Source organism: Hypanus sabinus (assembly GCF_030144855.1).
Source record: "Hypanus sabinus isolate sHypSab1 chromosome Y unlocalized genomic scaffold, sHypSab1.hap1 SUPER_Y_unloc_24, whole genome shotgun sequence".
Lineage (NCBI taxonomy): Eukaryota > Metazoa > Chordata > Chondrichthyes > Myliobatiformes > Dasyatidae > Hypanus > Hypanus sabinus.
Genome location: NW_026779026.1, coordinates 114,676 through 138,978, shown reverse-complemented (window position 1 = coordinate 138,978; position 24,303 = coordinate 114,676). Strand labels below are relative to the sequence as shown.

At 49.6% G+C, this 24,303-nt stretch overlaps 1 protein-coding gene across 1 annotated transcript in view; it reads right to left on the bottom strand.

Annotated features, from left to right (window-relative positions):
* Positions 1-21,298, bottom strand: part of LOC132386024 (tax1-binding protein 1 homolog A-like) — a 129,481-nt gene extending 108,183 nt beyond the window's left edge. The window contains exons 1-3 of the mRNA XM_059958306.1: positions 21,116-21,298; positions 17,541-17,690; positions 16,090-16,238 (exon numbers count right to left, since the gene is read on the bottom strand). The gene's annotated coding sequence lies outside the window, so the exon portion shown is untranslated. The remainder of the gene's footprint in view (positions 1-16,089; positions 16,239-17,540; positions 17,691-21,115) is intronic.
* Between the last annotated feature and the right edge of the window lie 3,005 nt (positions 21,299-24,303).

The following is a 24,303-nucleotide window of genomic DNA, read 5'->3' as shown; positions in this document are numbered from 1 at the left end:
GCTGGAACCATGGAAAACAGCTTTTAGCTAACAACGGGGAAACCAACTCCCCCGACTCAACGGATTGGCATCATAAAAGACCTGGGCAAGTTTAAACTGTCTCTCTCTTAAACCCAAAACGCTGCAGCTTGAAAGAACTAACTTTTATATTAACTTTTATATTTCCATCAGACAATACATTATCCCCTAGACAACGATCGAGCTATTTCTTCTTATTATTATACCCACGCTTTTAGATTTAGTATTGACGACGTATATTATCTGTATGTTTGCATTAATCTTATTTTTGTGCCCCTGTATCAATAAATACTTTTAAAAATAGTACCATCAGACTTCAACGGACTTCTCTATCTTTGCTGGTAAGTGACCCAGTTACGGGGTTTCGTAACACTGGGAACCATCAAAATTTTTCCCATATAAATTAATGGTAATTGCTTCTTCACTTTCTGACATTTTGGCTTACAAATGGTTTCATAGGAACGCTCGACCTTCGGATAGCAGGGGAAACCTATATTAGATTTGTTTCCACAAAATGGAAAATTTCTATACCTGATGGGCATGTTGAATACATCCATGTAAAAACAAAGGTTTTCCATCTCTACTTCCGGAGGAGACTGAGGTCCTTTAACATCTGCCGGATGATGCTGAGGATGTTCTACGAGTCTGTGGTGGCCAGTGCTATCATGTTTGCTGTTGTGTGCTGGGGCAGCAGGCTGAGGGTAGCAGACACCAACAGAATCAACAAACTCATTCGTAAGGCCAGTGATGTTGTGGGGGTGGAACTGGACTCTCTGACAGTGGTGTCTGAAAAGAGGATGCTGTCCAAGTTGCATGCCATCTTGGACAATGACTCTCATCCACTCCATAACGTACTGGTTAGGCACAGGAGTACTTTCAGCCAGAGACTCATTCCACCGAGATGCAACACTGAGTGTCATAGGAAGTCATTCCTGCCTGTGGCCATCAAACTTTACAACTCCTCCCTCAGAGTGTCAGACACGCTGAGCCAATAGGCTGGTCCTGGACTTATTTTTCCACTTGGCATGATTAACTTAATATTTTTTAATTATTTATGGTTTTATATTGCTATATTTCTACACTGTTCTTGGTTGGTGCGACTGTAACAAAACCCAATTTCCCTCGGGATCAATAAAGTATGTCTGTCTGTTTTCCCCACTCAGAGAAACTCAAATGAACCAAAAATACTGGGGATCCACGCCTGTAGCCTCTATGTCCCTGAAACTCAGCAGGTCAGGCAGCATCCATGGAGGGGAACAAAGAGACATTTCCAGCCAAGACCCCTCATCGGTACTGGGGGGGGGGGGTGGGGGGAGAAGCCGGAATAAAGTCAGGGGAGGGTAGCACAAACTGGCAAGTGATAGATGAGAGCAGGTGAGGGTAGACAGGTGAAGGAAGAACATGGAAAACCCTATGGGTGCTGGAAATGCGGAGCAACACACGCACTCACACACACACACACACACACACACACACACACACACACACACACACACACACACTCACACACACACACACACACTCACACACACTCTCACACACTCACACACACAGACACATACACAAACACACACACACACTCACACACACACACTCACACTCACACACACACACTCACACTCACACACACACACAGACACACACAGACACAGACAGACACACACACACACACACACAGACACACACACTCACACACACACACACATTCTGACACACACACACACACACACAAACTCTCACACACACACACTCACACAGATACATACAGACACACACACACACACACACTCTCACACACACTCACACACAGACACACACACTCTCACACACACACACACACTCTCACACACACTCACACACAGACACACACACACACTCACACACACACACACGCACACACACGAACACACACACACGCACACACGCACGCACACACGCACACACGCACACACACACGGAACTCAGCAGGTCAGCCGGCACCTGTGGATGGAAGAACCAGTCGCCTTTTCGGGCTGAGACCCTGTCAGGACTGGAAAGGAAGGGGGAGCAAGTGAGAATAGAAAAGGTCAGGGGAGAGGGAAGGGGATAGGAAGAAGCCAGGTAGGTGGGAAAGATAAAGGGCTGGAGCAAAAGGAATCTGATAGGAGAGGAGAGTGGACCTTGGCAGAAAGGGAAGGGAGAGGGGACCCAGGGAGGTAAAAGGCATGTGAGAAGAGGTAAAAGGCCGGCGTGGGGAATAGAACAATCTGGTAAAGAAAAAAAATTCCCTCCCTCTCCCCTCTTCTTTAACTCTCCACTCTGGCCTCTCAGCTCTTCTCACCTGCCTGCCACCTCTCCCTGGGTCCCCTCCTCCTTCCCTTTCCCCCACGGTCCACTCTCCTCTCCTATCAGATTCCTCACTCTCCAGCCCTTTACCTCTCCCACCCATCACCTCCCCCTGGTGTCCCTCCTCCTTCCCTTTCTCCCACGGTCCACTCTTCTCTCCTGTCAGATTCCTTCCTCTCCAGCCCTTTACCTTTCCCACCCATCACCTCCCCCTGGTGTCCCTCCTCCTTCCCTTTCTCCCACGGTCCACTCCCCTCTCCTATCAGATTCCTTCCTCTCCAGCCCTTTACCTTTCCCACCCATCACCTCCCCCTGGTGTCCCTCCTCCTTCCCTTTCTCCCACGGTCCACTCCCCTCTCCTATCAGATTCCTTCCTCTCCAGCCCTTTACCCCTCCCACCCATCACCTCCCCCTGGTGTCCCTCCTCCTTCCCTTTCTCCCACGGTCCACTCTCCTCTCCTATCAGATTCCTTCCTCTCCAGCCCTTTACCTCTCCCACCCATCACCTCCCCCTGGTGTCCCTCCTCCTTCCCTTTCTCCCACGGTCCACTCTCCTCTCCAATCAGATTCCTCCCTCTCCAGCCCTTTACCTTTCCCACCCATCACCTCCTCCTGGTGTCCCTCCTCCTTCCCTTTCCCCCACAGTCCACTCTCCTCTCCTATCAGATTCCTCCCTCTCCAGCCCTTTACCTTTCCCACCCATCACCTCCCCCAGGTGTCCCACCTCCTTCCCTTTCTCCCACGGTCCACTCTCCTCTCCTATCAGATTCCTCACTCTCCAGCCCTTTACCTCTCCCAACCATCACCTCCCCCTGGTGTCCCTCCTCCTTCCCTTTCTCCCACGGTCCACTCTCCTCTCCGATCAGATTCCTTCCTCTCCAGCCCTTTACCTTTCCCACCCATCACCTCCCCCTGGTGTCCCTCCTCCTTCCCTTTCTCCCACGGTCCACTCCCCTCTCCTATCAGATTCCTTCCTCTCCAGCCCTTTACCTTTCCCACCCATCACCTCCCCCTGGTGTCCCTCCTCCTTCCCTTTCTCCCACGGTCCACTCTTCTCTCCTGTCAGATTCCTTCCTCTCCAGCCCTTTACCTTTCCCACCCATCACCTCCCCCTGGTGTCCCTCCTCCTTCCCTTTCTCCCACGGTCCACTCTCCTCTCCTGTCAGATTCCTTCCTCTCCAGCCCTTTACCTTCCCCACCCATCACCTCCCCCTGGTGTCCCTCCTCCTTCCCTTTCTCCCACGGTCCACTCTCCTCTCCTGTCAGATTCCTTCCTCTCCAGCCCTTTACCTCTCCCACCCGTCACCTCCCCCTGGTGTCCCTCCTCCTTCCCTTTCTCCCACGGTCCACTCTCCTCTCCTCTCAGATTCCTTTCTCCCCAGCCATTTTACCTTTCCCACCCATCACCTCCCCCTGGAGTCCCTCCTCCTTCCCTTTCTCCCACGGTCCACTCTCCTCCTATCAGATTCCTTCCTCTCCAGCCCTTTACCTTTCCCACCCATCACCTCCCCCTGGTGTCCCTCCTCCTTCCCTTTCTCCCACAGTCCACTCTCCTCTCCTATCAGATTCCTTCCTCTCCAGCCCTTTACCTCTCCCACCCATCACCTCCCCCTGGTGACCCTCCTCCTTCCCTCTCTCCCACGGTCCACTCTCCTCTCCAATCAGATTCCTCCCTCTCCAGCCCTTTACCTCTCCCACCCATCACCTCCCCCTGGTGTCCCTCCTCCTTCCCTTTCTCCCACGGTCCACTCTCCTCTCCGATCAGATTCCTTCCTCTCCAGCCCTTTACCTTTCCCACCCATCACCTCCCCATGGTGTCCCTCCTCCTTCCCTTTCTCCCACGGTCCACTCTCCCCTCCGATCAGATTCCTTCCTCTCCAGCCCTTTACCTTCCCCACCCATCACCTCCCCCTGGTGTCCCACCTCCTTCCCTTTCTCCCACGGTCCACTCTCCTCTCCCGTCAGATTCCTTCCCCTCCAGTCCTTTACCTCTCCCACCCATCACCTCCCCCTGGTGTCCCTCCTCCTTCCCTTTCTCCCACGGTCCACTCTCCTCTCCGATCAGATTCCTCACTCTCCAGCCCTTTACCTTTCCCACCCATCACCTCCCCCTGGTGTCCCTCCTCCTACCCTTTCTTCCACAGTCCACTCTCCTCTCCTATCAGATTCCTTCCTCTCCAGCCCTTTACCTCTCCCACCCATCACCTCCCCCTGGTGTCCCTCCTCCTTCCCTTTCTCCCACGGTCCACTCTCCTCTCCCATCAGATTCCTTCCTCTCCAGCCCTTTACCTCCCCACCCATCACCTCACCCTGGTGTCCCTCCTACTTCCCTTTCTCCCACAGTCCACTCTCCTCTCCTGTCAGATTCCTTCCTCTCCAGCCCTTTACCTCTCCCACCCATCACCTCCCCCTGGTGTCCCTCCTCCTTCCCTTTCTCCCACGGTCCACTCCCCTCTCCGATCAGATTCCTTCCTCTCCAGCCCTTTACCTTTCCCACCCATCACCTCCCCCTGGTGTCCCTCCTCCTACCCTTTCTTCCACAGTCCACTCTCCTCTCCTATCAGATTCCTTCCTCTCCAGCCCTTTACCTTTCCCACCCATCACCTCCCCCTGGTGTCCCTCCTCCTTCCCTTTCTCCCACGGTCCACTCTCCTCCTATCAGATTCCTCCCTCTCCAGCCCTTTACCTCTCCCACCCATCACCTCCCCCTGGTGTCCCTCCTCCTTCCCTTTCCCCCACGGTCCACTCTCCACACCTATCAGATTCCTTCCTCTCCAGCCCTTTACCTCTCCCACCCATCACCTCCCCCTGTTGTCCCTCCTCCTTCCCTTTCTCCCACAGTCCACTCTCCTCTCCCGTCAGATTCCTTCCTCTCCAGCCCTTTACCTCTCCCACCCATCACCTCCCCCTGGTGTCCCTCCTCCTTCCCTTTCTCCCACGGTCCACTCTCCTCCTATCAGATTCCTTCCTCTCCAGCCCTTTACCTCTCCCACCCATCACCTCCCCCTGGTGTCCCTCCTCCTTCCCTTTCTCCCACGGTCCACTCTCCTCCTATCAGATTCCTCCCTCTCCAGCCCTTTACCTCTCCCACCATCACCTCCCCCTGGTGTCCCTCCTCCTTCCCTTTCTCCCACGGTCCACTCTCCTCTCCTATCAGATTCCTTCCTCTCCAGCCCTTTACCTTTCCCACCCACCACCTCCCCCTGGTGTCCCTCCTCCTTCCCTTTCTTCCATGGTCCACTCTCCTCTCCTGTCAGATTCCTTCCTCTCTAGCCCTTTAACTTTCACACCCATCACCTCCCCCTGGGTCCCCTCCTCCTTCCCTTTCTCCCACGGTCCACTCTCCTCTCCTATCAGATTCCTTCCTCTCCAGCCCTTTACCTTTCCCACCCATCACCTCCCCCTGGTGTCCCTCCTCCTTTCCTTTCTCCCACTGTCCACTCTCCTCTCCTATCAGATTCCTTCCTCTCCAGCCCTTTACCTTTCCCACCCATCACCTCCCCCTGGTGTCCCTCCTCCTTCCCTTTCTCCCACGGTCCACTCTCCTCTCCTATCAGATTCCTTCCTCTCCAGCCCTTTACCTTTCCCACCCATCACCTCCCCCTGGTGTCCCTCCTCCTTCCCTTTCCCCCACAGTCCACTCTCCTCTCCTATCAGATTCCTCCCTCTCCAGCCCTTTACCATTCCCACCCATCTCCTCCCCCTGGTGTCCCTCCTCCTTCCCTTTCTCCCACGGTCCACTCTCCTCCTATCAGATTCCTTCCTCTCCAGCCCTTTTTCCTTTCCCACCCATCACCTCCCCCTGGTGTCCCTCCTCCTTCCCTTTCTCCCACGGTCCACTCTCCTCTCCTATCAGATTCCTTCCTCTCCAGCCCTTTACCTCTCCCACCCATCACCTCCCCCTGGTGACCCTCCTCCTTCCCTCTCTCCCACGGTCCACTCTCCTCTCCAATCAGATTCCTCCCTCTCCAGCCCTTTACCTCTCCCACCCATCACCTCCCCCTGGTGTCCCTCCTCCTTCCCTTTCTCCCACGGTCCACTCTCCTCTCCTATCAGATTCCTTCCTCTCCAGCCCTTTACCTTTCCCACCCATCACCTCCCCCTGGTGTCCCTCCCCTTTCTCCCACGGTCCACTCTCCCCTCCGATCAGATTCCTTCCTCTCCAGCCCTTTACCTCTCCCACCCATCACCTCCCCCTGGTGTCCCTCCTCCTTCCCTTTCTCCCACAGTCCACTCTCCTCTCCCGTCAGATTCCTTCCCCTCCAGTCCTTTATCTCTCCTACCCATCACCTCCCCCTGGTGTCCCTCCTCCTTCCCTTTCTCCCACGGTCCAATCTCCTCTCCTATCAGATTCCTCCCTCTCCAGTCCTTTACCTTTCCCACCCATCACCTCCCCCTGGTGTCCCTCCTCCTTCCCTTTCTACCACAGTCCACTCTCCTCTCCCGTCAGATTCCTTCCCCTCCATCCCTTTACCTTTTCCCCACCCACCTGGCTTCACCTATCGCCCTCCAGCTATCCTCCTCCCCCCTCTTTATGCTGGTGTCTTCCCCATCCCCTCCCCAGTCCTGATGAAGAGTCTCGGCTGCCCATTCATTTCCACAGATGAGGTAAGAAGCTGGCAGGCAATAAATAGGTGCAAGAGGTAAAGAAGGAGGTGTGTTCTGGTCACCGAATTATAGGAAAGATGTCAACAAAATAGAGAGAGTACAGAGAAGATTTACTAGAATGTTACCTGGGTTTCAGCACCTAAGTTACAGGGAAAGATTGAACAAGTTAGGTCTTTATTCTTTGGAACGTAGAAGGTTGAGGGGGGACTTGATAGAGGTATTTAAAATAATGAGGGGGATAGATAGAGTGGACGTGGATAGGCTTTTTCCATTGAGAGTAGGGGAGATTCAAACAAGAGGACATGAGTTGAGAGTCAGGGGGCAAAAGTTTAGGGGTAACACGAGGGGGAACTTCTTTACTCAGAGAGTGGTAGCTGTGTGGAACGAGCTTCCAGTAGAAGTGATAGAGGCAGGTTCGGTATTGTCATTTAAAGTAAAATTGGATAGGTATATGGACAGGAAAGGAATGGAGGGTTATGGGCTGAGTGCAGATCGGTGGGACTAGGTGAGAGTGAGCATTCGGCACGGAGTAGAAGGGCCAGGATGGCCTGTTTCCATGCTGTGATTGTTATATGGAATCTGATAGGTGGACCATGGAAGAAAGGGAAGGTGGAGAGGGAACAGAGGTTAGCGGGGCGGGGGGGGGGGGGGGAATCAGAATGGGAAATGGGAGGGGGGGGTGGGTCACTTCCTGATTACGTGGGGATCCAGGACCGGGCAGCAGCTGGGTAAAGGGGCAGGGGGCCAGTCAAGGAGCTTCTCTTCCTACACCAGTACCGCAAAGCACCGTCAGTGTCCACCGGACACCGAGGGGGCACGGTAGAGTTGTGGCCAGCAAGACGCTTTCACCGAGGCAGCAACCCCAGGTTCAATTCCCGTCGCTGCCTGGGAAGAGCTCGTACATTCTCGCCCTGTGACCGTGTGGGTTTCCTCCCAAAATTCCTTCCAGTTCCTGGGTGTCACAATCTCAGAGGACCTGTCCTGGGCAACAAAGACAACTGCGAAGAAAGCACGGCAGCGCCTCTACTTCCTCAGGAGCCTGCGGAGGTCCGTCGAAAACCTCGGCAGGCTTCTGTAGATGCGTGCTGGGAAGTGTGCGGGCACCGAAAATCCTACAAAAGACAGGTGGATTCAGCACACTGAGCACATCCATTCCTGCAGGAAAGCAGCATCCATCATCGGGGGCTCCCACCACCTAGGCCACGCTCTCTTCTCAATGCTGCCAGCAGGGAGAAGGTACAGGAGCCTCAATACTCACAGCTTTGAGGACGGCTACTGCCCCGCAAGCATCAGGCTCTTGAACAAAAAGGCCTCTGTTACATTGTTATTTCATGCTCATTATTTATTTATATCTGCATCTGCAGAGTTTACAGATCCCCTTTATGGTTACTATTCTAAAGATTTGCTACGTATACCCACAGGAAAAAGAATCTCAGGGTTGTATGTGGTGACCTGCACGTACTCTGATAGTAAAGTTGACTTTGAGATTCCCAGTGTCAGAGTTGGTCACTGGTGGATGTCCGATGTTGGCATGGCAACTCACTCGGGCTGCCTCCAGCACATACTCAGGTTGACACAGATGGCAAATTTCACTGGATTTTGTTTTTTGGACAAGTAAAGACAAACTCTCTTAAATCCCCTTCACGAGCAAGGAACGAAAGGCACAACGTGGGGACATCCTTGCATTCAACCTGACTGCTAAAATTTCAACAGGACTGAATCCCCGAGCGCTCTAATGACACAGAGTCTTTGCACCTCTGCATTTTGAATTCTCTCCCCATCTAAATAATAGTCTGCCTGTTTATTTCTTCCATCAAAGTGCATGACCATACACTTTCCAACATTGTATTTCATTTGCCACTTCTTTTCCCATTCCCCTAAACTAACTGTCTCTCTGCAAGCTTTCTGTTTCCTCAACATTACCCGCTCCTCCAGCTATCTTTGTAGCATCGGCAAATTTAGCCACAAATCCATTAATCCCATAGTTCAGATCACTGACATACTTCATAAAAAGCAGTGATCCCAACATCAACTCCTGTGGAACTCCATTGGTAACTAGCGGCCAGCTAGAATAGGACCCCTTTATTACCACTCCCTGTTTCCTGTCAATCAGCCAATGTTCCACCCATGCTAGTAACTTCCCCGTAATTCCACTTCTGGCTTTGGCCTATCTTGTCATATGCCTCCAGGTACTCCGTAATCTCATCCTTAACAATCAACTCCAACGATTTCCCAACCACTGATGTCAGGCTAACAGGTCTATAGTTTCCTTTCTGCTACCTCCCACCTTTCCTAAATAGCAGAGTAACATTTGCAATTTTCCAGTCATCTGGTACAATGCCAAAATCTATCGATTCTTGAAAGATCATCGTTAATGCCTCCGCAATCTCTCCAGCTACTTCCTTCAGAACCCGAGGGTGCATTCCATCAGTCCAAGAGATTTATCCGCCCTCAGCCCATTAAGCTTCCTGAGCACCTTCTCAGTTGTAATTTTCACTGCATAAACTTCACTCTGTGACACTGTTGAATGTCCGGTATACTGCAGGTGTCTCCCACTGTGAAGAGTGATGCAAAATACACATTCAGTTCCTCTGCCATCTCTGCATCTCTCATTACAATATCTCCAACATCATTTTGTATTAGTCCTATATCTACCCTCATCCCTTTTACCCTTTATATACTTAAAAAAGCTTTTAGTTACTTTGATATTAGTCACCAGCTTCCTTTCACAATTCATCTTTTCCTTCCTAATGACCTTCTTAGTTTCCTTCTGCAAGTTTTAAAAGCTTCCCAATCCTCTATCTTCCCACTAGTTCAGCTTCCTTGAATGCCCGCTTCTTTTGCCTTTACTTTGGCTCTGACTTCACTTGTCAGCTACGGTAGTGTCCCTCTTTCCTTTGAAAATTTGGAATATATCTGTCTTGCACTTCCCTCATTTTTCGCAGAAACTCCAGTCATTGCTGCTCTGCTGTCCTTCCTCCAAATGTCCCTTTCCAGTCAACCTTGGCCAGTTCCCCTCTCGTGCCATTGTAATCTCCTTTATTCCACTGAAATACTGACACATTGGATTTTATTTTTTCCCTCTCAAATTTCAATGTGTACTTGATCATATTGTGATCACTGTTCCCTAAGGGTTCCTTAACCTTAAGCTCATTGCACAACACCCAATCCAGCATAGCCGATCCCCTAGTGGGCTCAATAACAAGTTGTTCTAAAATCCATCCCTTAGACATTCTACAAATTCTCTCTCTTGAGGTCCAGTACTGGCCTGGTTTTCCCAATCCACTTTCATGTTAAAATCCCCAACGATTATCATGACATTGCCCTTTTGACACACCTTTTCTATCTCCTGCTGTAAGTTGTAATCCACATCCCGGCTGCTGTTTGGAGGCCTGTATACAATGGCCATTAGGGTCCTTTTACCGTTGTCATTTCTTAACTCAACCCATAGAGACTCTACACCTTCCGATCTTCTGTCATCTCTTTCTAATGATTTAATATTATTTCTTATACACAGAGCCCCATCACCCCCTCTACCTACTATCCTATCTCTCTGATACACGGTATTTCCTTGGACGTTCAGCTCCCAATGGCCTCCATCCTTTAGCCAAGTTTCAGAGATGGCCACAATGTCATACTTGCCAGTCTGTAGCTGGATTTCAGGATTATTCATTTTATTCCTTATGCTGCATGCATTCAAATATAACAGTCTCAGTCCAGTATTTGTTGCTTTCTGTTTTAACTGCACCACTCCTCTGTTGCCCCGTAACTCGTCCTACTGGCTGTGATTAAGCCTCATCTCCTGCCTGTTCGTTCTATCATCTCTGTTGCACGCTATCTTTGATTTATTTTTCTGTTTTCCCCTTCCTCAACCCTATCACTCCGGTTCTCATCCCCCTGCCACATTAGTTTAAACCCTCCCAAACACCTCTATTAAACCTGCCTGCTCGGATATTGAAGCCCTTTGGGCTCAGGTGTAACCTGCCCTTTCTGTACCTCCCCCAGAAGAGGCCACAATGATCCAGGAATCTGAAGTCCTGCCCCCCCCTACACCAGTCTCTCAGGCACACATTAATACGCCCGATCATGCTATTTTTGCACTCGCTAGCCCGTGGCACAGGCAGCAATCCTGAGGTTACTACCCGAAAATTCCTGCTTTTCAGCTTCCTACCCAACTCCCTGAATTCTTGTTCGCCCTCTCCCTTCAGAATACTCTACACCCGATCTGAGACACCTTGTACCCTGGCACCTGGGAGGCAGCACACCATGCGGGTATCTCTGTCAGGCTGACAGAACCTCCCGTCTGTTCCCCTCACAATTGAATCCCCTATGACGACCACATTCCTCATCTTCCTCTTTCCCTTCTGCTCCACGGAACCAGGCTCAGTGCCGATCGCCATGGTCGTCCTCTGTCAGGTCATCCCCCTCAACCGTTTCCAAAACGAGATAATGATTACCGAGGGGGGTGGCCACAGTGTATCCACAGAAACAGGCCCTTCGGCCCACAATGTTGTGCCGACCATGTAACCGACTCTAGAAACTGCCTAGAATTTCCTTACCACATAGCCCTCTATTTTTCTAAGCTCCATGTACCCCCATCTAAGGGACTCTTAAAAGACCCTGTGGTATCTACCACCTTTGCTGGCAGTGCATTCCATGCACTCACCACTGTGTAAAAAACTTCCCCTGACATCCCCCTTGTACCTACTTCCAAGCAACTATGCCCCCTCGTGTTAGCCATTTCAGCCCTGGGAAAAAGCCTCTGACTATCCACAAGGTCAATACCTCTCATCATCTTATACACCTCTATCAGGTCACCTCTCATCCTCCGTCGCTCCAAGGAGAAAAGGCCAAGTTCACTCAACCTATTCCCGTTAAGGTACACCCTCCAATCCAGACAACATCCTTGTAAATCTCTTCTGCACTCTCTCTATAGTATCCACATCCTTCCTGTAGTGAGGTGACCAGAACTGAACACAGTACTCCAAGTGGGTTCTGACCAAGGTCTCATATAGCTGTAACATTACCTCACGGCCCTGAACTCAATCCCACGGTTGATGAAGGCCAATAAACCATGAGCCTTCCTAACAACACTGTCAACCTGCACAGCAGCTTTGAGTGTCCTGTGGACATGGACCTCAATATCTCGCTGATCCTCCACACTGCCATGAGTCTTACCATTAATACTACATTCTGTCTTCAAATTTGACCTACCAAAATGATTCACTTCACACATCTGGGCTGAACTCCATCTGCCACTTCTCAGCCCAGTTCTGCATCCTATCGATGTCCCGCTGTAACCTCTGACTTGAATTTATTTTCTTACATCCTTCTCATATATGAGTAAAAATCTTTACATTATGCCTCCATCAAAATGTGTAATGAGCACATTAATTTGCAATAATTTATAAAAATAAAACAGTCAGTGTAACATAGAGTACACTCAAATCAGAGTGAGTTCATCGGTCCAATGGCTTGGTGGAAGAAGCTGTCCTGGAGCCTGTTGGTCCTGGCTTTTATGCTGCGGTACCATTTCCCAGATGGTAGCAGCTAGAATAGATTGCTGTCGGGGTGACTCAGGTCCCCAATGATCCTACAGGCCCTTTTTACACACCTGTCTCAGTAAATGTCCTGAATCATGAGAAGTTCACAACTACAGATGCGCTGGGCTGTCCGCACCACTCTCTGCAGAGTCCTGCAATTAAGGGAGGTACAGTTCCCATACCAGGCAGTGATGCAGCCAGTCGGGATGCTCTCAATTGCATCCCTGTAGAAAGTTCTTGGGATTTGGGGGCCAAAACAAACTTCCTCAACCGTCTGAGGTGAAAGAGGCGCTGTTGTGCTTTTTTTCAACACACAGCTGGTGTGTACAGACCACGAGGTCCTCGGTGATGAAGGAACTTAAAGCTGTTCACCCTCTCAACCCCAGATCCATTGATGTCCATAGGGGTTAGCCTGTCTCCATTCCTCCTGTAATCCACAACCAGCTCCTTTGTCTTTGGAACATTGAAGATTGTTTTCTTGACACCACTGTGTCAGAGACATGACTTCTTCCCTGTAGGCCACCTCGTTATTGTTTGAGACAAAGCCAATCTATGCAGTGTCGTTGTCAGATTTAATCAGCAAATTTGAGCTGTGGGTGGCAACAGAGACATGCATACACAGGGAGTAAAGGAGAGGACTCAGTACACAGCCCAGAGGGACTCCTGTGTTGAGAGTCAGAGGGGTGGAGGTGAGGGAGCCCACTCTTACCACCTGCCGGCAATCTGACAGGAAGTCCAGGATCCAGGTGCACAAGGCAGGGTGAAGGCCGAGGTCTCTGAGCTTCTTGTTGAGCCTGGAGGGAATTATGGTGCTGAATGCTGAACTGTAGTCCAAGAACAGCATTCTCACATAAGCACTCTTCTTCTCCAGGTGTGTAAGGACAGCGTGTAGAACACCCCCAATCTTTGTGTCATCAGCAAACTTACTAACCCACCCGCTACTTCATCATGCAGAAATCACAAAGAGTAGTTGTCCCAGAATAGATCCTGTGGAACGTCACCAGTCACCGACCTCCATGTAGAATACAAACCATCTACAACCATGGGCAAGCCGATTCTGAATCCACAAAGCAAGGTCTCCTTTGATCCCATGCCTCCTTACTTTCTGAAGGAGCCTTGCATGGGGAACCTTATCAAATGCCTTACTGAAATCCATATACATTACGTCTACTGCTCTCCCTTCTTCAGTGTGTTTTGTTCCATCCTCAAAGAATTCAATCAGGCTCATAAGACACAACCTACAATTGACAAAGCCATACTGACTATTCCTAATCAGATTATCTCTCTCCAAATGCTTTTAAGTCCTGCCTCTCAGGATCTTCTCCAACAACGTTGCCCACCACTGAAGTCAGACTCACTGGTCTATAATTTCCTGGGTTATCTCTGCTCCCTTTCTTGAACAATGGAAAACATTTGCAATGCTCCAGAAGCTCTCCCATCCCTATTGATGACGGAAAGATCATCACCAGAGGCTCAGCGATCTCCTCCCTCGTCTCCCACAATATCCCATCCGGTCCCGGTGACTTATCTAACAATACTTTTCAAATGTTCCAGCAGACCCTCTTTCTCAATGTCTATATGCTCCAGCGTTTCAGTCTGCTGTAAGTCATCCCTACAACTGCCAAGGTCTTTTTCACTGGTGAATACTGAAGCAAAGTATTTACTAAGTACCTCCGCTACCTCCTCCAGCTCCATGCACACGTTTCCACTATCACACCTGACTGGTCCTAATCTCACACGGCTCATCCCTCTTGCTCCTCACACACTTGTAGAATACCTTGGGGTTTACCTTAGTCTTGATCACCAAGGCCTTCTCATGTCCCCTTCTGGCTCTCCTAATTCCAAGCTCGTTCCTAGCAAACTTTCCAGAGCTCTAACAGTATCTAGAACCTTTCATAAGCTTTTCTTTCCTGAATTAGATTTTCTACATAATTTGTACACCATGGTTCTTTAACTCGACCATCCTTTCCCCGCCTCAATGGAACATAGCCATGCAAATGTTCCCTGAACATTTGCCACATTTCTGCTGTGCACTTCCCTGAGAACATCTGCTCCCCAGTTCCTGCCTAACAGCATCATATTTCCCCCACTCCAATTAAATGGTTTTTTTCCAAATTGTCTGTTCCTATCCCTCTCCAATGCTACGGGGGAAGAAATGTTGTGGTGGTCACCACCTCCACAATGCTCTCCTGCCGAGACCTGACACCCGACACCAGATCAAGTACAGCCCCTCCTCTAGTTGGCTTGTCCACATATTGTGTCAGGACACCTCCCTGAACACTCCTAACAAACTCCACCCCGTCTAAACCCTGTGCGTTAAGGAGATGCCAGTCGATACTAGGAAAGTTAAAATCTCCTATCACAACAAACTGATCATTGCTCCGTTCTAGAATCTGCAATTCTAGATTGCAGATAAAAATCTAGATCTACATCAGATCTAGATTTTTAAAAATGCCCAGAATTACTGCCCCTTCCCTGTTTCTGACTTCCACCACACTGACTCAGTCGGCAATCCCTCCACGACTTCCTCTTTTTCTGCAGCCGTGATACCATCCCTAATTAGCAGTGCCATGCCCCCCACCCCTTTTGCCTCCCTCTCTGTCCTTTTGGAAACACCTAACGCCTGACACACTCAGCAGCCATTCCCGCTCCTGAGACATCCTGTAACGGCCACAATGTCACAGTTCCACGAACCGATCCACGCTCAAAGTTCATCCGCCATGTGAACAACAACATTCCAAACCAAAACCGGACCCCGCAGCAGGCCCGAGTAGCCCCAGGGTCTTGCCTATCAGTTCATCACATTAATGGCACAGGAGTCTACATAGAAACAGAGATCTACAGCACATTACAGGCCCTTCAGCCCATAAAGTTGTGCCGACCATGTTAGCTACTCTAGAAATCGCCTAGAATTTCCCTTCCGTATGGCTCTCCATTTTCCTAAGCTCCATGTTCCTCTTTAAGAGTCTCTTAAAAGATCCTATCGTATCCGCCTCCACCACTGCCACCGGCAGCCCATTCCACGCACACACCACTCTCTGTGTGAAAAAACGTACCCCTGACATCCCCTCAATACCGACTCCCAAGCACCTTAAAACTATGACCCCCTCGTGTCAGCCATTTCAGCCCTGGGGAAAAGCCTCTGACTATCCACACAAACAATGCCTCTCATCATCTTATACACCTCTATCAGGTCAGCTCTCATCCTCTGTCGCTCCAAGGAGAAAAGGCCAAGGTCACTCAACCTATTCTCCAGGAGAATCCAAGAGAGGAAATCGAGGGTCCGGATGCACAAGGAGTTGCAAGTTTGAGAGGAAGATAGAAGTTAAAGGATTCAAGTGGAGTTTACCCAAGGGACCAGAGTACAGATTTTACAGACACACCCCCAGGCCGAGTGGGAGCTTCTGTTTGGGTTTTCCCTGTTCCCAGGCCACCAGACAGCAACAGAGCAGTCGCCATTATCCCAGCCAGGGCTTACCACTCGACCAGTGAGAAAGCAAGCCACCTGTCACACTGAAGGCTTCCCTACATTACAACTGCAGCTCATCGGCTGCTCGAGCTCTGGTGCCAGAACAAAACGCAGGCAGCCCTCTACCTTGTCAGCTCGGCCTCCTTGGCACTGATCTCCGCCCTGAGCCGCTCGTTCTCTTGCCGAAGCTGTTTCAGCTTCTCCCCGGCCTTCCCGTTCTTCTGCTTCAGCTGCTCTGCCAAGCTCCGGGCCGATTCCACCTCGGCCAGCAGGTCCTGCAGGAGACAAGGAGGCAGACCCGATGAGTGCGAGAGATTCCGCCGATGCTGGAAACCCACAGAGTTACTTTGCAAGATTTTTGTGCAACGAGAGTGAGTGTGCACCCATTACTGCGTAATATTACGGTAATTCTTCCACCATCTTATCAGGGTGAGTCTGTAAATCTTGTCATCTTTGATTTGTAAATCTTGTGCAACTTATTTTTAAAGTCACTTTTTAAATTCTTTCTTACTTCTAATATCCGTGCACTTGTAATGACACTAATTTCCTTTGGGATCAATAAATTATCTATCTATCTGAAAATAACACACAGAATGCTGGGGGAACTCAGCAGGTCAGTCAGCACTCATAGAGGGGACCAGCCAGTCGATGTTTCAGGCCGAGACTCTTCACCAGGACAGGAAAAGGAAGAGGGGAAGAAGGCGGAATCAGGATGTGATAGTCTCCAACCTGATGGCACGAGCATCAATTTCTCTACTTTCTGGTAATTTCTCCCACCCCCAAACCCTTTCTTGATTTTGTTATTCCCCTTTCTGATTATCCCTCACCTAGCCTTCACCTCCCTCCAGTTCCCCTCACCCTTCCCTTTCTCCATTGGTCCACTCCTATCAGATTCCTCCTTCTTCGGGCCCAACCAATCACCTCATGGCTTCTCACTTCACACCGCCGGATGCGTGGGTTATCACCACAGGGGGAAATGGCTATGGTCCCTTAGTGAAAGGGTCCCTATTAGGCACGTCAAACATGAAACTTGGGGAGACAGTGAAAAGAAAACTGAACGTTGAGAAGATAGAGAGAAAGAAAAAGTCCCTCTCTCTCTCTCTCTCTCTCTCTCATACTGAGGGCGGTTCCTTTTTTTCAAAATGACATACCATCTTTAATTACTAACAAAGTCAACTTAAGACTACACAAAAATTAGAAAATGATACACCCCACAATCCAGTTACAACCACGTTACAAAATAAAGAGATGTAGCTCCATTTACTAAGTAGACAAACATACACGCAAATTACACACCCCCAGGGAAATGCCCTGTTGGCGGGAAAAGCACCATCAAGCCAATGAGAGTACAGCAGTTTGGTTTAGGGCCCATTACGAGAATTTACCGGGGATGATACTGAACCGGGAATGCTTGGCACTGAGGCGGCGGAACGCCAGGGCAACGTTTGTGTGTTTGTGCGCCGTCACATACACTCAGATTGGTTCTGTGAAATGACGCTGGGCACAGGAGCGTCTGTACAGAAGGTGACCCTGAACGGGAACCGATAGGAGTCGTGGTGGTGGGGGGACGAACTTGCCTGGTTTTCCGTCTGCAGGGTCAAACAAGCCGCCTCCTTCTCGGTCAGGACCTTTCTGAGCTGTTCCTGCTTCTCACTCTGGGCCTTCAGTTCCAACTCAGACTTCAACTTCTGCTCCAATACCTGTTTCTCCAGTTCCAACACTGCTTCCTGTTGTGGACGAGTAACAAAGGGCACAGGGAGGAGGAGGCAAGACAGAAAAACAGGCGATTATTTTTAAAAATATATTTCATTGAGATGCATCATGGAACAGGCCCTCTGAACTGCGGCACCCAGCAAACCCTGATTTAACCCGAACCCAATCACAGGACAATTTACAATGACCGATTAACCTACCAACCGTTAACGTCTTTGGATCGTGGGGTGGAAACCTGAGCACCCGGAGGAAACCCACGCGGTCACCGGGAGAACGTACAAACTCTTTACAGACGACGGCGGTGTAAACCCGGGTCGCCGGTACTGTAAAGCGTTGTGCTAACCACTGCACTACTGTGCTACCCCCAGATGTTGACACTGGGCATTCTATCGGACAGTCAGCTAAATATCTGAAATATGATGCAAAACGGATGAAGACTTGTTGAAACATAGAAAATAGGTGCAGGAGTAGGCCATTTGGCCCTTCGAGCCTGCACCGCCATTCATATGATCATGGCTGATCATCCAACTCAGAACCCTGTACCTGCTTTCTCTCCATACCCCCTGATCCCTTTAGCCACAAGGGCCATATCTAACTCCCTCTTAAATATAGCCAATGAACTGGCCTCAACTGTTTCCTGTGGCAGAGAATTCCACAGATTCACCACTCTCTGTGTGAAGAAGTTTTTCCTCATCTCGGTCCTAAAAGGTTTCCCCTTTATCCTTAAACTGTGACCCCTCGTTCTGGACTTCCCCAACATCGGGAACAATTTTCCTGCATCTAGCCTGTTCAATCCCTTTAGAATTTAATACGTTTCAATAAGATCCCCCCTCAATCTTCTAAATTCCAGTGAGTATAAGCCTAGTTGATCCAGTCTTTCTTCATATGAAAGTCCTGCCATCCCAGGAATCAATCTGGTGAACCTTCCCTGTACTCCCTCTATGGCAAGAATGTCTTTCCTCAGATTAGGGGACCAAAACTGCACACAATATTCTAGGTGCGGTCTCACCAAGGCCTTGTACAACTGCAGTAGAACCTCCCTGCTCCTGTACTCAAATCCTTTTGCTATGAATGCCAACATACCATTTGCCTTTTTCACCGCCTGCTGTACCTGCATGCCCACCTTCAATGACTGGTGTACAATCACACCCAGGTCTCGCTGCATCTCTCCTTTTCCTAATCGGCCACCGTTCAGATAATAATCTGTTTTCCTGTTCTTGCAACCAAAGTGGATAACCTCACATTTATCCACATTAAATTGCATCTGCCATGAATTTGCCCACTCACCTAACCTATCCAAGTCACCCTGCATCCTCTTAGCATCCTCCTCACAGCTAACACCGCCGCCCAGCTTCATGTCATCTGCAAACTTGGAGATGCTGCATTTAATTCCCTCGTCTAAATCATTAATATATATTGTAAACAATTGGGGTCCCAGCACTGAGCCTTGCGGTACCCCACTAATCACTGCCTGCCATTCTGAAAAGGTCCTGTTTACTCCCACTCTTTGCTTCCTGTCTGCCAACCAATTCTCTATCCACATCATTACCATACCCCTAATACCGTGTGCTTTAAGTTTGCACACTAATCTCCTGTGTGGGACCTTGTCAAAAGCCTTTTGAAAATCTAAATATACCACATCCACTGGCTCTCCCCTATCCACTCTACTAGTTACATCTTCAAAAAATTCTCTAAGATTCGTCAGACATGATTTTCCTTTCACAAATCCATGCTGACTTTGTCCGATGATTTCACCTCTTTCCAAGTGTGCTGTTATCACATCTTTGATAACCAACTCTAGCATTTTCCCCACCACAGATGTCAGACTAACCGGTCTATAATTCCCCGGTTTCTCTCTCCCTTCTTTTTTTAAAAAGTGGGGTTACATTAGCCACCCTCCAATCCTCAGGAACTAATCCAGAATCTAAGGAGTTTTGAAAAATTATCACTAATGCATCTACTTTTTCTTGGGCTACTTCCTTAAGCACTCTGGGATGCAGACTATCTGGCCCTGGGGATTTATCTGCCTTTAATCCCTTCAAGTTACCTAACACCACTTCCCTACTGACATGTATTTCCCTCAGTTCCTCCATCTCACTAGACCCTCGGTCCCCTACTATTTCTAGAAGATTATTGATGTCCTCCTTGGTGAAGACAGAACCAGAGTAGTTACTCAATTGGTCTGCCATGTCCTTGTTCCCTATGACTGTAAGGGACCCTAACCCTCCTTAGTGAAGACTGAACCAGAGTAGTTATTCAATTGGTCTGCCATGTCCTTGTTCCCTGTGATCAATTCCCCTGTTTCTGTGTTCCGGGGTTTGCACATCGCTCGTCAGAATGGCTCCTGAGGAGATTCAAATTCCAACATTAACTAGCCTCTCCTCCATGCCTGGCAGAGACTGGTTAAACCTGTACCGTAGAGTGGCCACTTCATTAGGTACTTCCTGCACCTGATGCAGTGGTCACTCAGTGTATGTCCGTCGTCTTCTGCTGTTGTAGCCCATCTCACTTCAGCGTTCAAGGCCTTGTGCATTCAGAGATGCTCTTCTGCATGCCACTGTTGTAGGGTGGGGCTACCTGAGTCACTGTCGCCTTCCCGTCACTTTGAACCAGTCTTGCCACTCTCCTCTGACCTCTCTCATTAAAAAAGTTGCTTTCACCCACAGAACTGCTGCTGACTTGATGTTTTTCTCCCCCCTGTAAACTCCAGAGACTGTTGTGTATGAAAAATCCCAGGAGATCAGCAGCTTCTGAGATACTCAAACCACCCCATCTGGCACCAACAATCATTCCAAAGTCACTGTGATCACATCTCTTCCCCGCCTCCCCCTCCCCCCACCATTCTGATGTTTGGTCTGAATGACATCTGAACCTCCGACACACAAGAGGTTCTGCAGACGCTGGAAATGCAGAGTAACACACAAAACGCTGGAGGAACTCGGCAGGTAGGTAACATCTGTGGAAATGAATAACCAGTCAACGTTCCGGGTCGAGACCCTTCATCTGGACTGGAAAGATGCCAGAATAAGGTGGGGGGGGTGGAAGGAGGATAAGCTGGAAGGTGATAGATGAATCCAGGTGTTGGGGGGGGGGGGGGGCGATGAAGCTGGGAGACGACAGGTGGAAAGGACGAAGGGCTGGAGAGGAGAGTGGACCGTGGGAGAAAGCAAAGGCAGATGGGGCTGCAGTGGACAACAACTGAACCTCCTGACCATGCCTGCATGCTTTGACGCATTGAATCACTGCCACACGCGGATCAGACACTTGCAGTAACGTTCAGGTGTGCCTAATAAAGGGGCCACCGGGCGTACATGGGTCAGAAAACTTTCGTTACTTGAAGTCAACTGTACAGGATTAACAGGAAGGATACCAGAGAGAGAAATTCAGACAAAGTCAGTCGCCGGGGGTACAGACAACACAATCAGGAGCCTCAACCCACCTGATTCACCTTCAGCGCTGCGGAATGCTCCTCCTCCTCTCTCGCCGCCTGCGTTTTGAGCTCATTGATCTTCCCCTTCAACGCTGCATTTTCCGTGGTCAGCCTCCGATTGCTCTCCCTCAGCTCGTCTTTCTCCCTCTCCGTTTCCTCCAGTTTTTCCTGTTTGCCGGAGGGTTTCCCAGGGAAAGAGGAGACAACGCGTCAGGCGTTTGTTAAATTGCACAGCTCGCTGTCCTAACACAGAATTTCCCTGCTGCTGTGTCCCGCGTCTAAAGTACCCAGCAACTTCACTGCTCTCGTGTTCTGAGCCTAGGGAAATGGATATAACGTGGGAGAGTAAGATACGGGGATCCAACGAGTGAAACAGGAGGCACAGGTTTTTTAAAAAAATGGGTACGTGAGGTATCGATTTGAGAAGTGATGCACTGAATCAGGCGTCTAGCTAAACAACTGTTCCTCTAAACTACCCAAAACCACTAGACTGTACAATCAGTTACCCCTTAAATGAACAGATGCTCTGCTAACTACCTCTATACCCCCCCAATCCATAAATAATGAGGCAGCTTACAGAGAGGAGGTCATCACCCTGACACAGTGGTGTCAAGAAAACAACCTCTCCCTCAACGCCGCAAGAACAAAGGAGCTGGTTGTGGACTAGAGCAGGAATGGAGACGGGCTCACCCCTACTGGTTCTGCGGTTGAGAGGGTGAACACCTTTAAATTCCTCGGCATAAACATCCCCGAGGATCTCGCGTGGTCTGTACACACCAGCTGTGTGGTGAAAAAGGCACAACAGCGTCTCTTTCACCTTAGACAGTTGAAAAAGTTTGGTATGCTCCCCCACCCAACCCAAATCCCAAGAACTTTCTACAGGGGCACAATTGAGAGCATCCTGACTGGCTGCATCACTGCCTGGTATGGGAACTGTACTTCCCTTAATCGCAGGACTCTACAGAGAGTGGTGCGGACAGCCCAGCACATCTGTAGATGTAAACTTCCCACTATTCAGGACATTTACAGAGACAGGTGTGTAAAAAGGGCCCGAAGGATAACTGGGGACCCGAGTCACCCCAACCACAACTGTTCCAACTGCCACCACCCAGGAAACGGTATCGCAGCATAAAAGCCAGGACCAACAGGCTCCGGGACAGCTTCTTCCAGCAGGCCATCAGACTGTTACAACTGTATTTCTATGTTATATATATTATATTATATTATATTATATTATATTATATTATATAACTTATTATGTTATATTGACTGTCCTGTTATACATAATATTTATTACATACTATAAATTACACATTTGAACAGAGATGTAACGTGAAGATTTTTACTCCAGATGTATGTGAAGGATGTAAGTAATAAAGTCAATATAATTCAAAACTCAAGTAAGTACGCTATGAAGGGATGCTTAACTAAACAAACCGTCTGCAATGCTCTCTCCCAGCGGTCCTGCAGGACCGGTCGCCGATTCAGCCTGAAGTTGGGCTCTGTGGGTGGCAGGGAAGAGAGGGAGCGAACCCTTCCCACGGGCCATCACCCCCCACCACCACCAGCAGGGTGCCTGTCACCGGAAATGGGCGCTGTGGTGCGCAAACCAGCTCTCGGGAAAAGAGCACGGCAGACCGGGGGGGGGGGGATTTTGAACAGAGTAAGCCACACCCTCCAGGAGCATGGTGAAGTGTCCATCTGCCGGGTAAAGTCCCTCATCTCCTGCCCGGCCACATTTAATAATCAGTGGATGCACACCAAGGTTCCCTGGTTCCCCCCCCCCCCCCCCCAGCAGGCAACATCCTCCCGTATAGAGTCGATTCCCTCACCTTGCCTTGTCGCATTGTCAGCCATCTCATCTCAGCTCGCAGAAAATCACAGCACAGGCCCTTCAGCCCACGATGCTGTGCTGACCTTAATATCTGGTCTGAGCTCGATCTAACCCTTCCCTCCCTCATTGCCCTCCATTTTCCTATCACCCCCGTGCCTATCCAAGAGTTTCTTAAACATCCCTACCGTGCCTGCCTCGATCGCGGGGATAGTCAGAGGCTTTTCCCCAGGGCTGAAATGGTTGCCACAAGAGGACTCAGGTTTAAGGTGCTGGGGAGTAGGTGCAGAGGAGATGTCAGGGGTAAGTTTTTTACTCAGAGAGTGGTGAGTGAGTGAAATGGGCTGCTGGCAATGGTGGTGGAGACGGATACGATAGGGTCTTTTAAGAGACATTTGGATAGGTACATGGAGCTCAGAAAAATAGAGGGCTATGGGTAAGCCTAGAATTTCTGAGGTAGGGACGTGTTCGGCACAACTTTGTGGGCCGAAGGGCCTGTATTGTGCTGCAGGTTTTCTGTGTTTCTTTCTATGTAACCAGCATGTAACGGCCGCCACCCTCTGTGAAAACTGACGTTCAAGTCTGCAAACAAGAGAAAATCTGCAGCTGCTGGAAATCCGAGCAACACACACAAAACGCTGGAACTCAGCAGGCCAGACAGCATCTAGGGATGAGCTCTTAACCTCATCCCTCCCCTCCAAGTTTCACCCACCACCTGGTGATTCTCCCTTTCCTCCGCACATCTTCTGAATCTACTCCTCCGCTTTTTTCCCCTCCCCGGTCCTGCTGAAGGATCTCGGCCCGAAATGTCGACTGTACTCTTTTCCATAGATGCTGCCTGGCCTGCTAGTTCCTCCAGTATTTTGTGTGTGCAAGCCAAGTCTACTGCCATTTAACTATATACATAGTTAAACAACATAAACACCATTTCTCCGGACTGGGGTGTAAAGCACAGTAGTACACGTAACACGCACGTGACACATGAAGGCAAGAATAAAAATCTGCAGATGAATCACACATACATAACAAACTAAAGTGCATTAATATTAAATATTGCCAGCTACCAAACAGATTAACCAGTGACATTTCAAATATGACGCAGCAGGGCATTCAGAAGCCCAGTGCCCTGAGGGAAGAACCCGTTTCTCATCCTGACCATTCCTGTTTTTATACACTGCAGTCTCCTGCCTGAAAGTCAAAGAGGATGCTGGATAGATCCTCGATAATACTAACAGCTCCTGATAAATGTCCCCGATGGATGGTCGGGGGACCCCTATGATCCGTCGGCTGTTCTCACTGTCCATTTTTAACGTTTTATTGCGAAGTTACAGTGAAAAACTGTGTTTTACACGCCATCTTCCGGCAA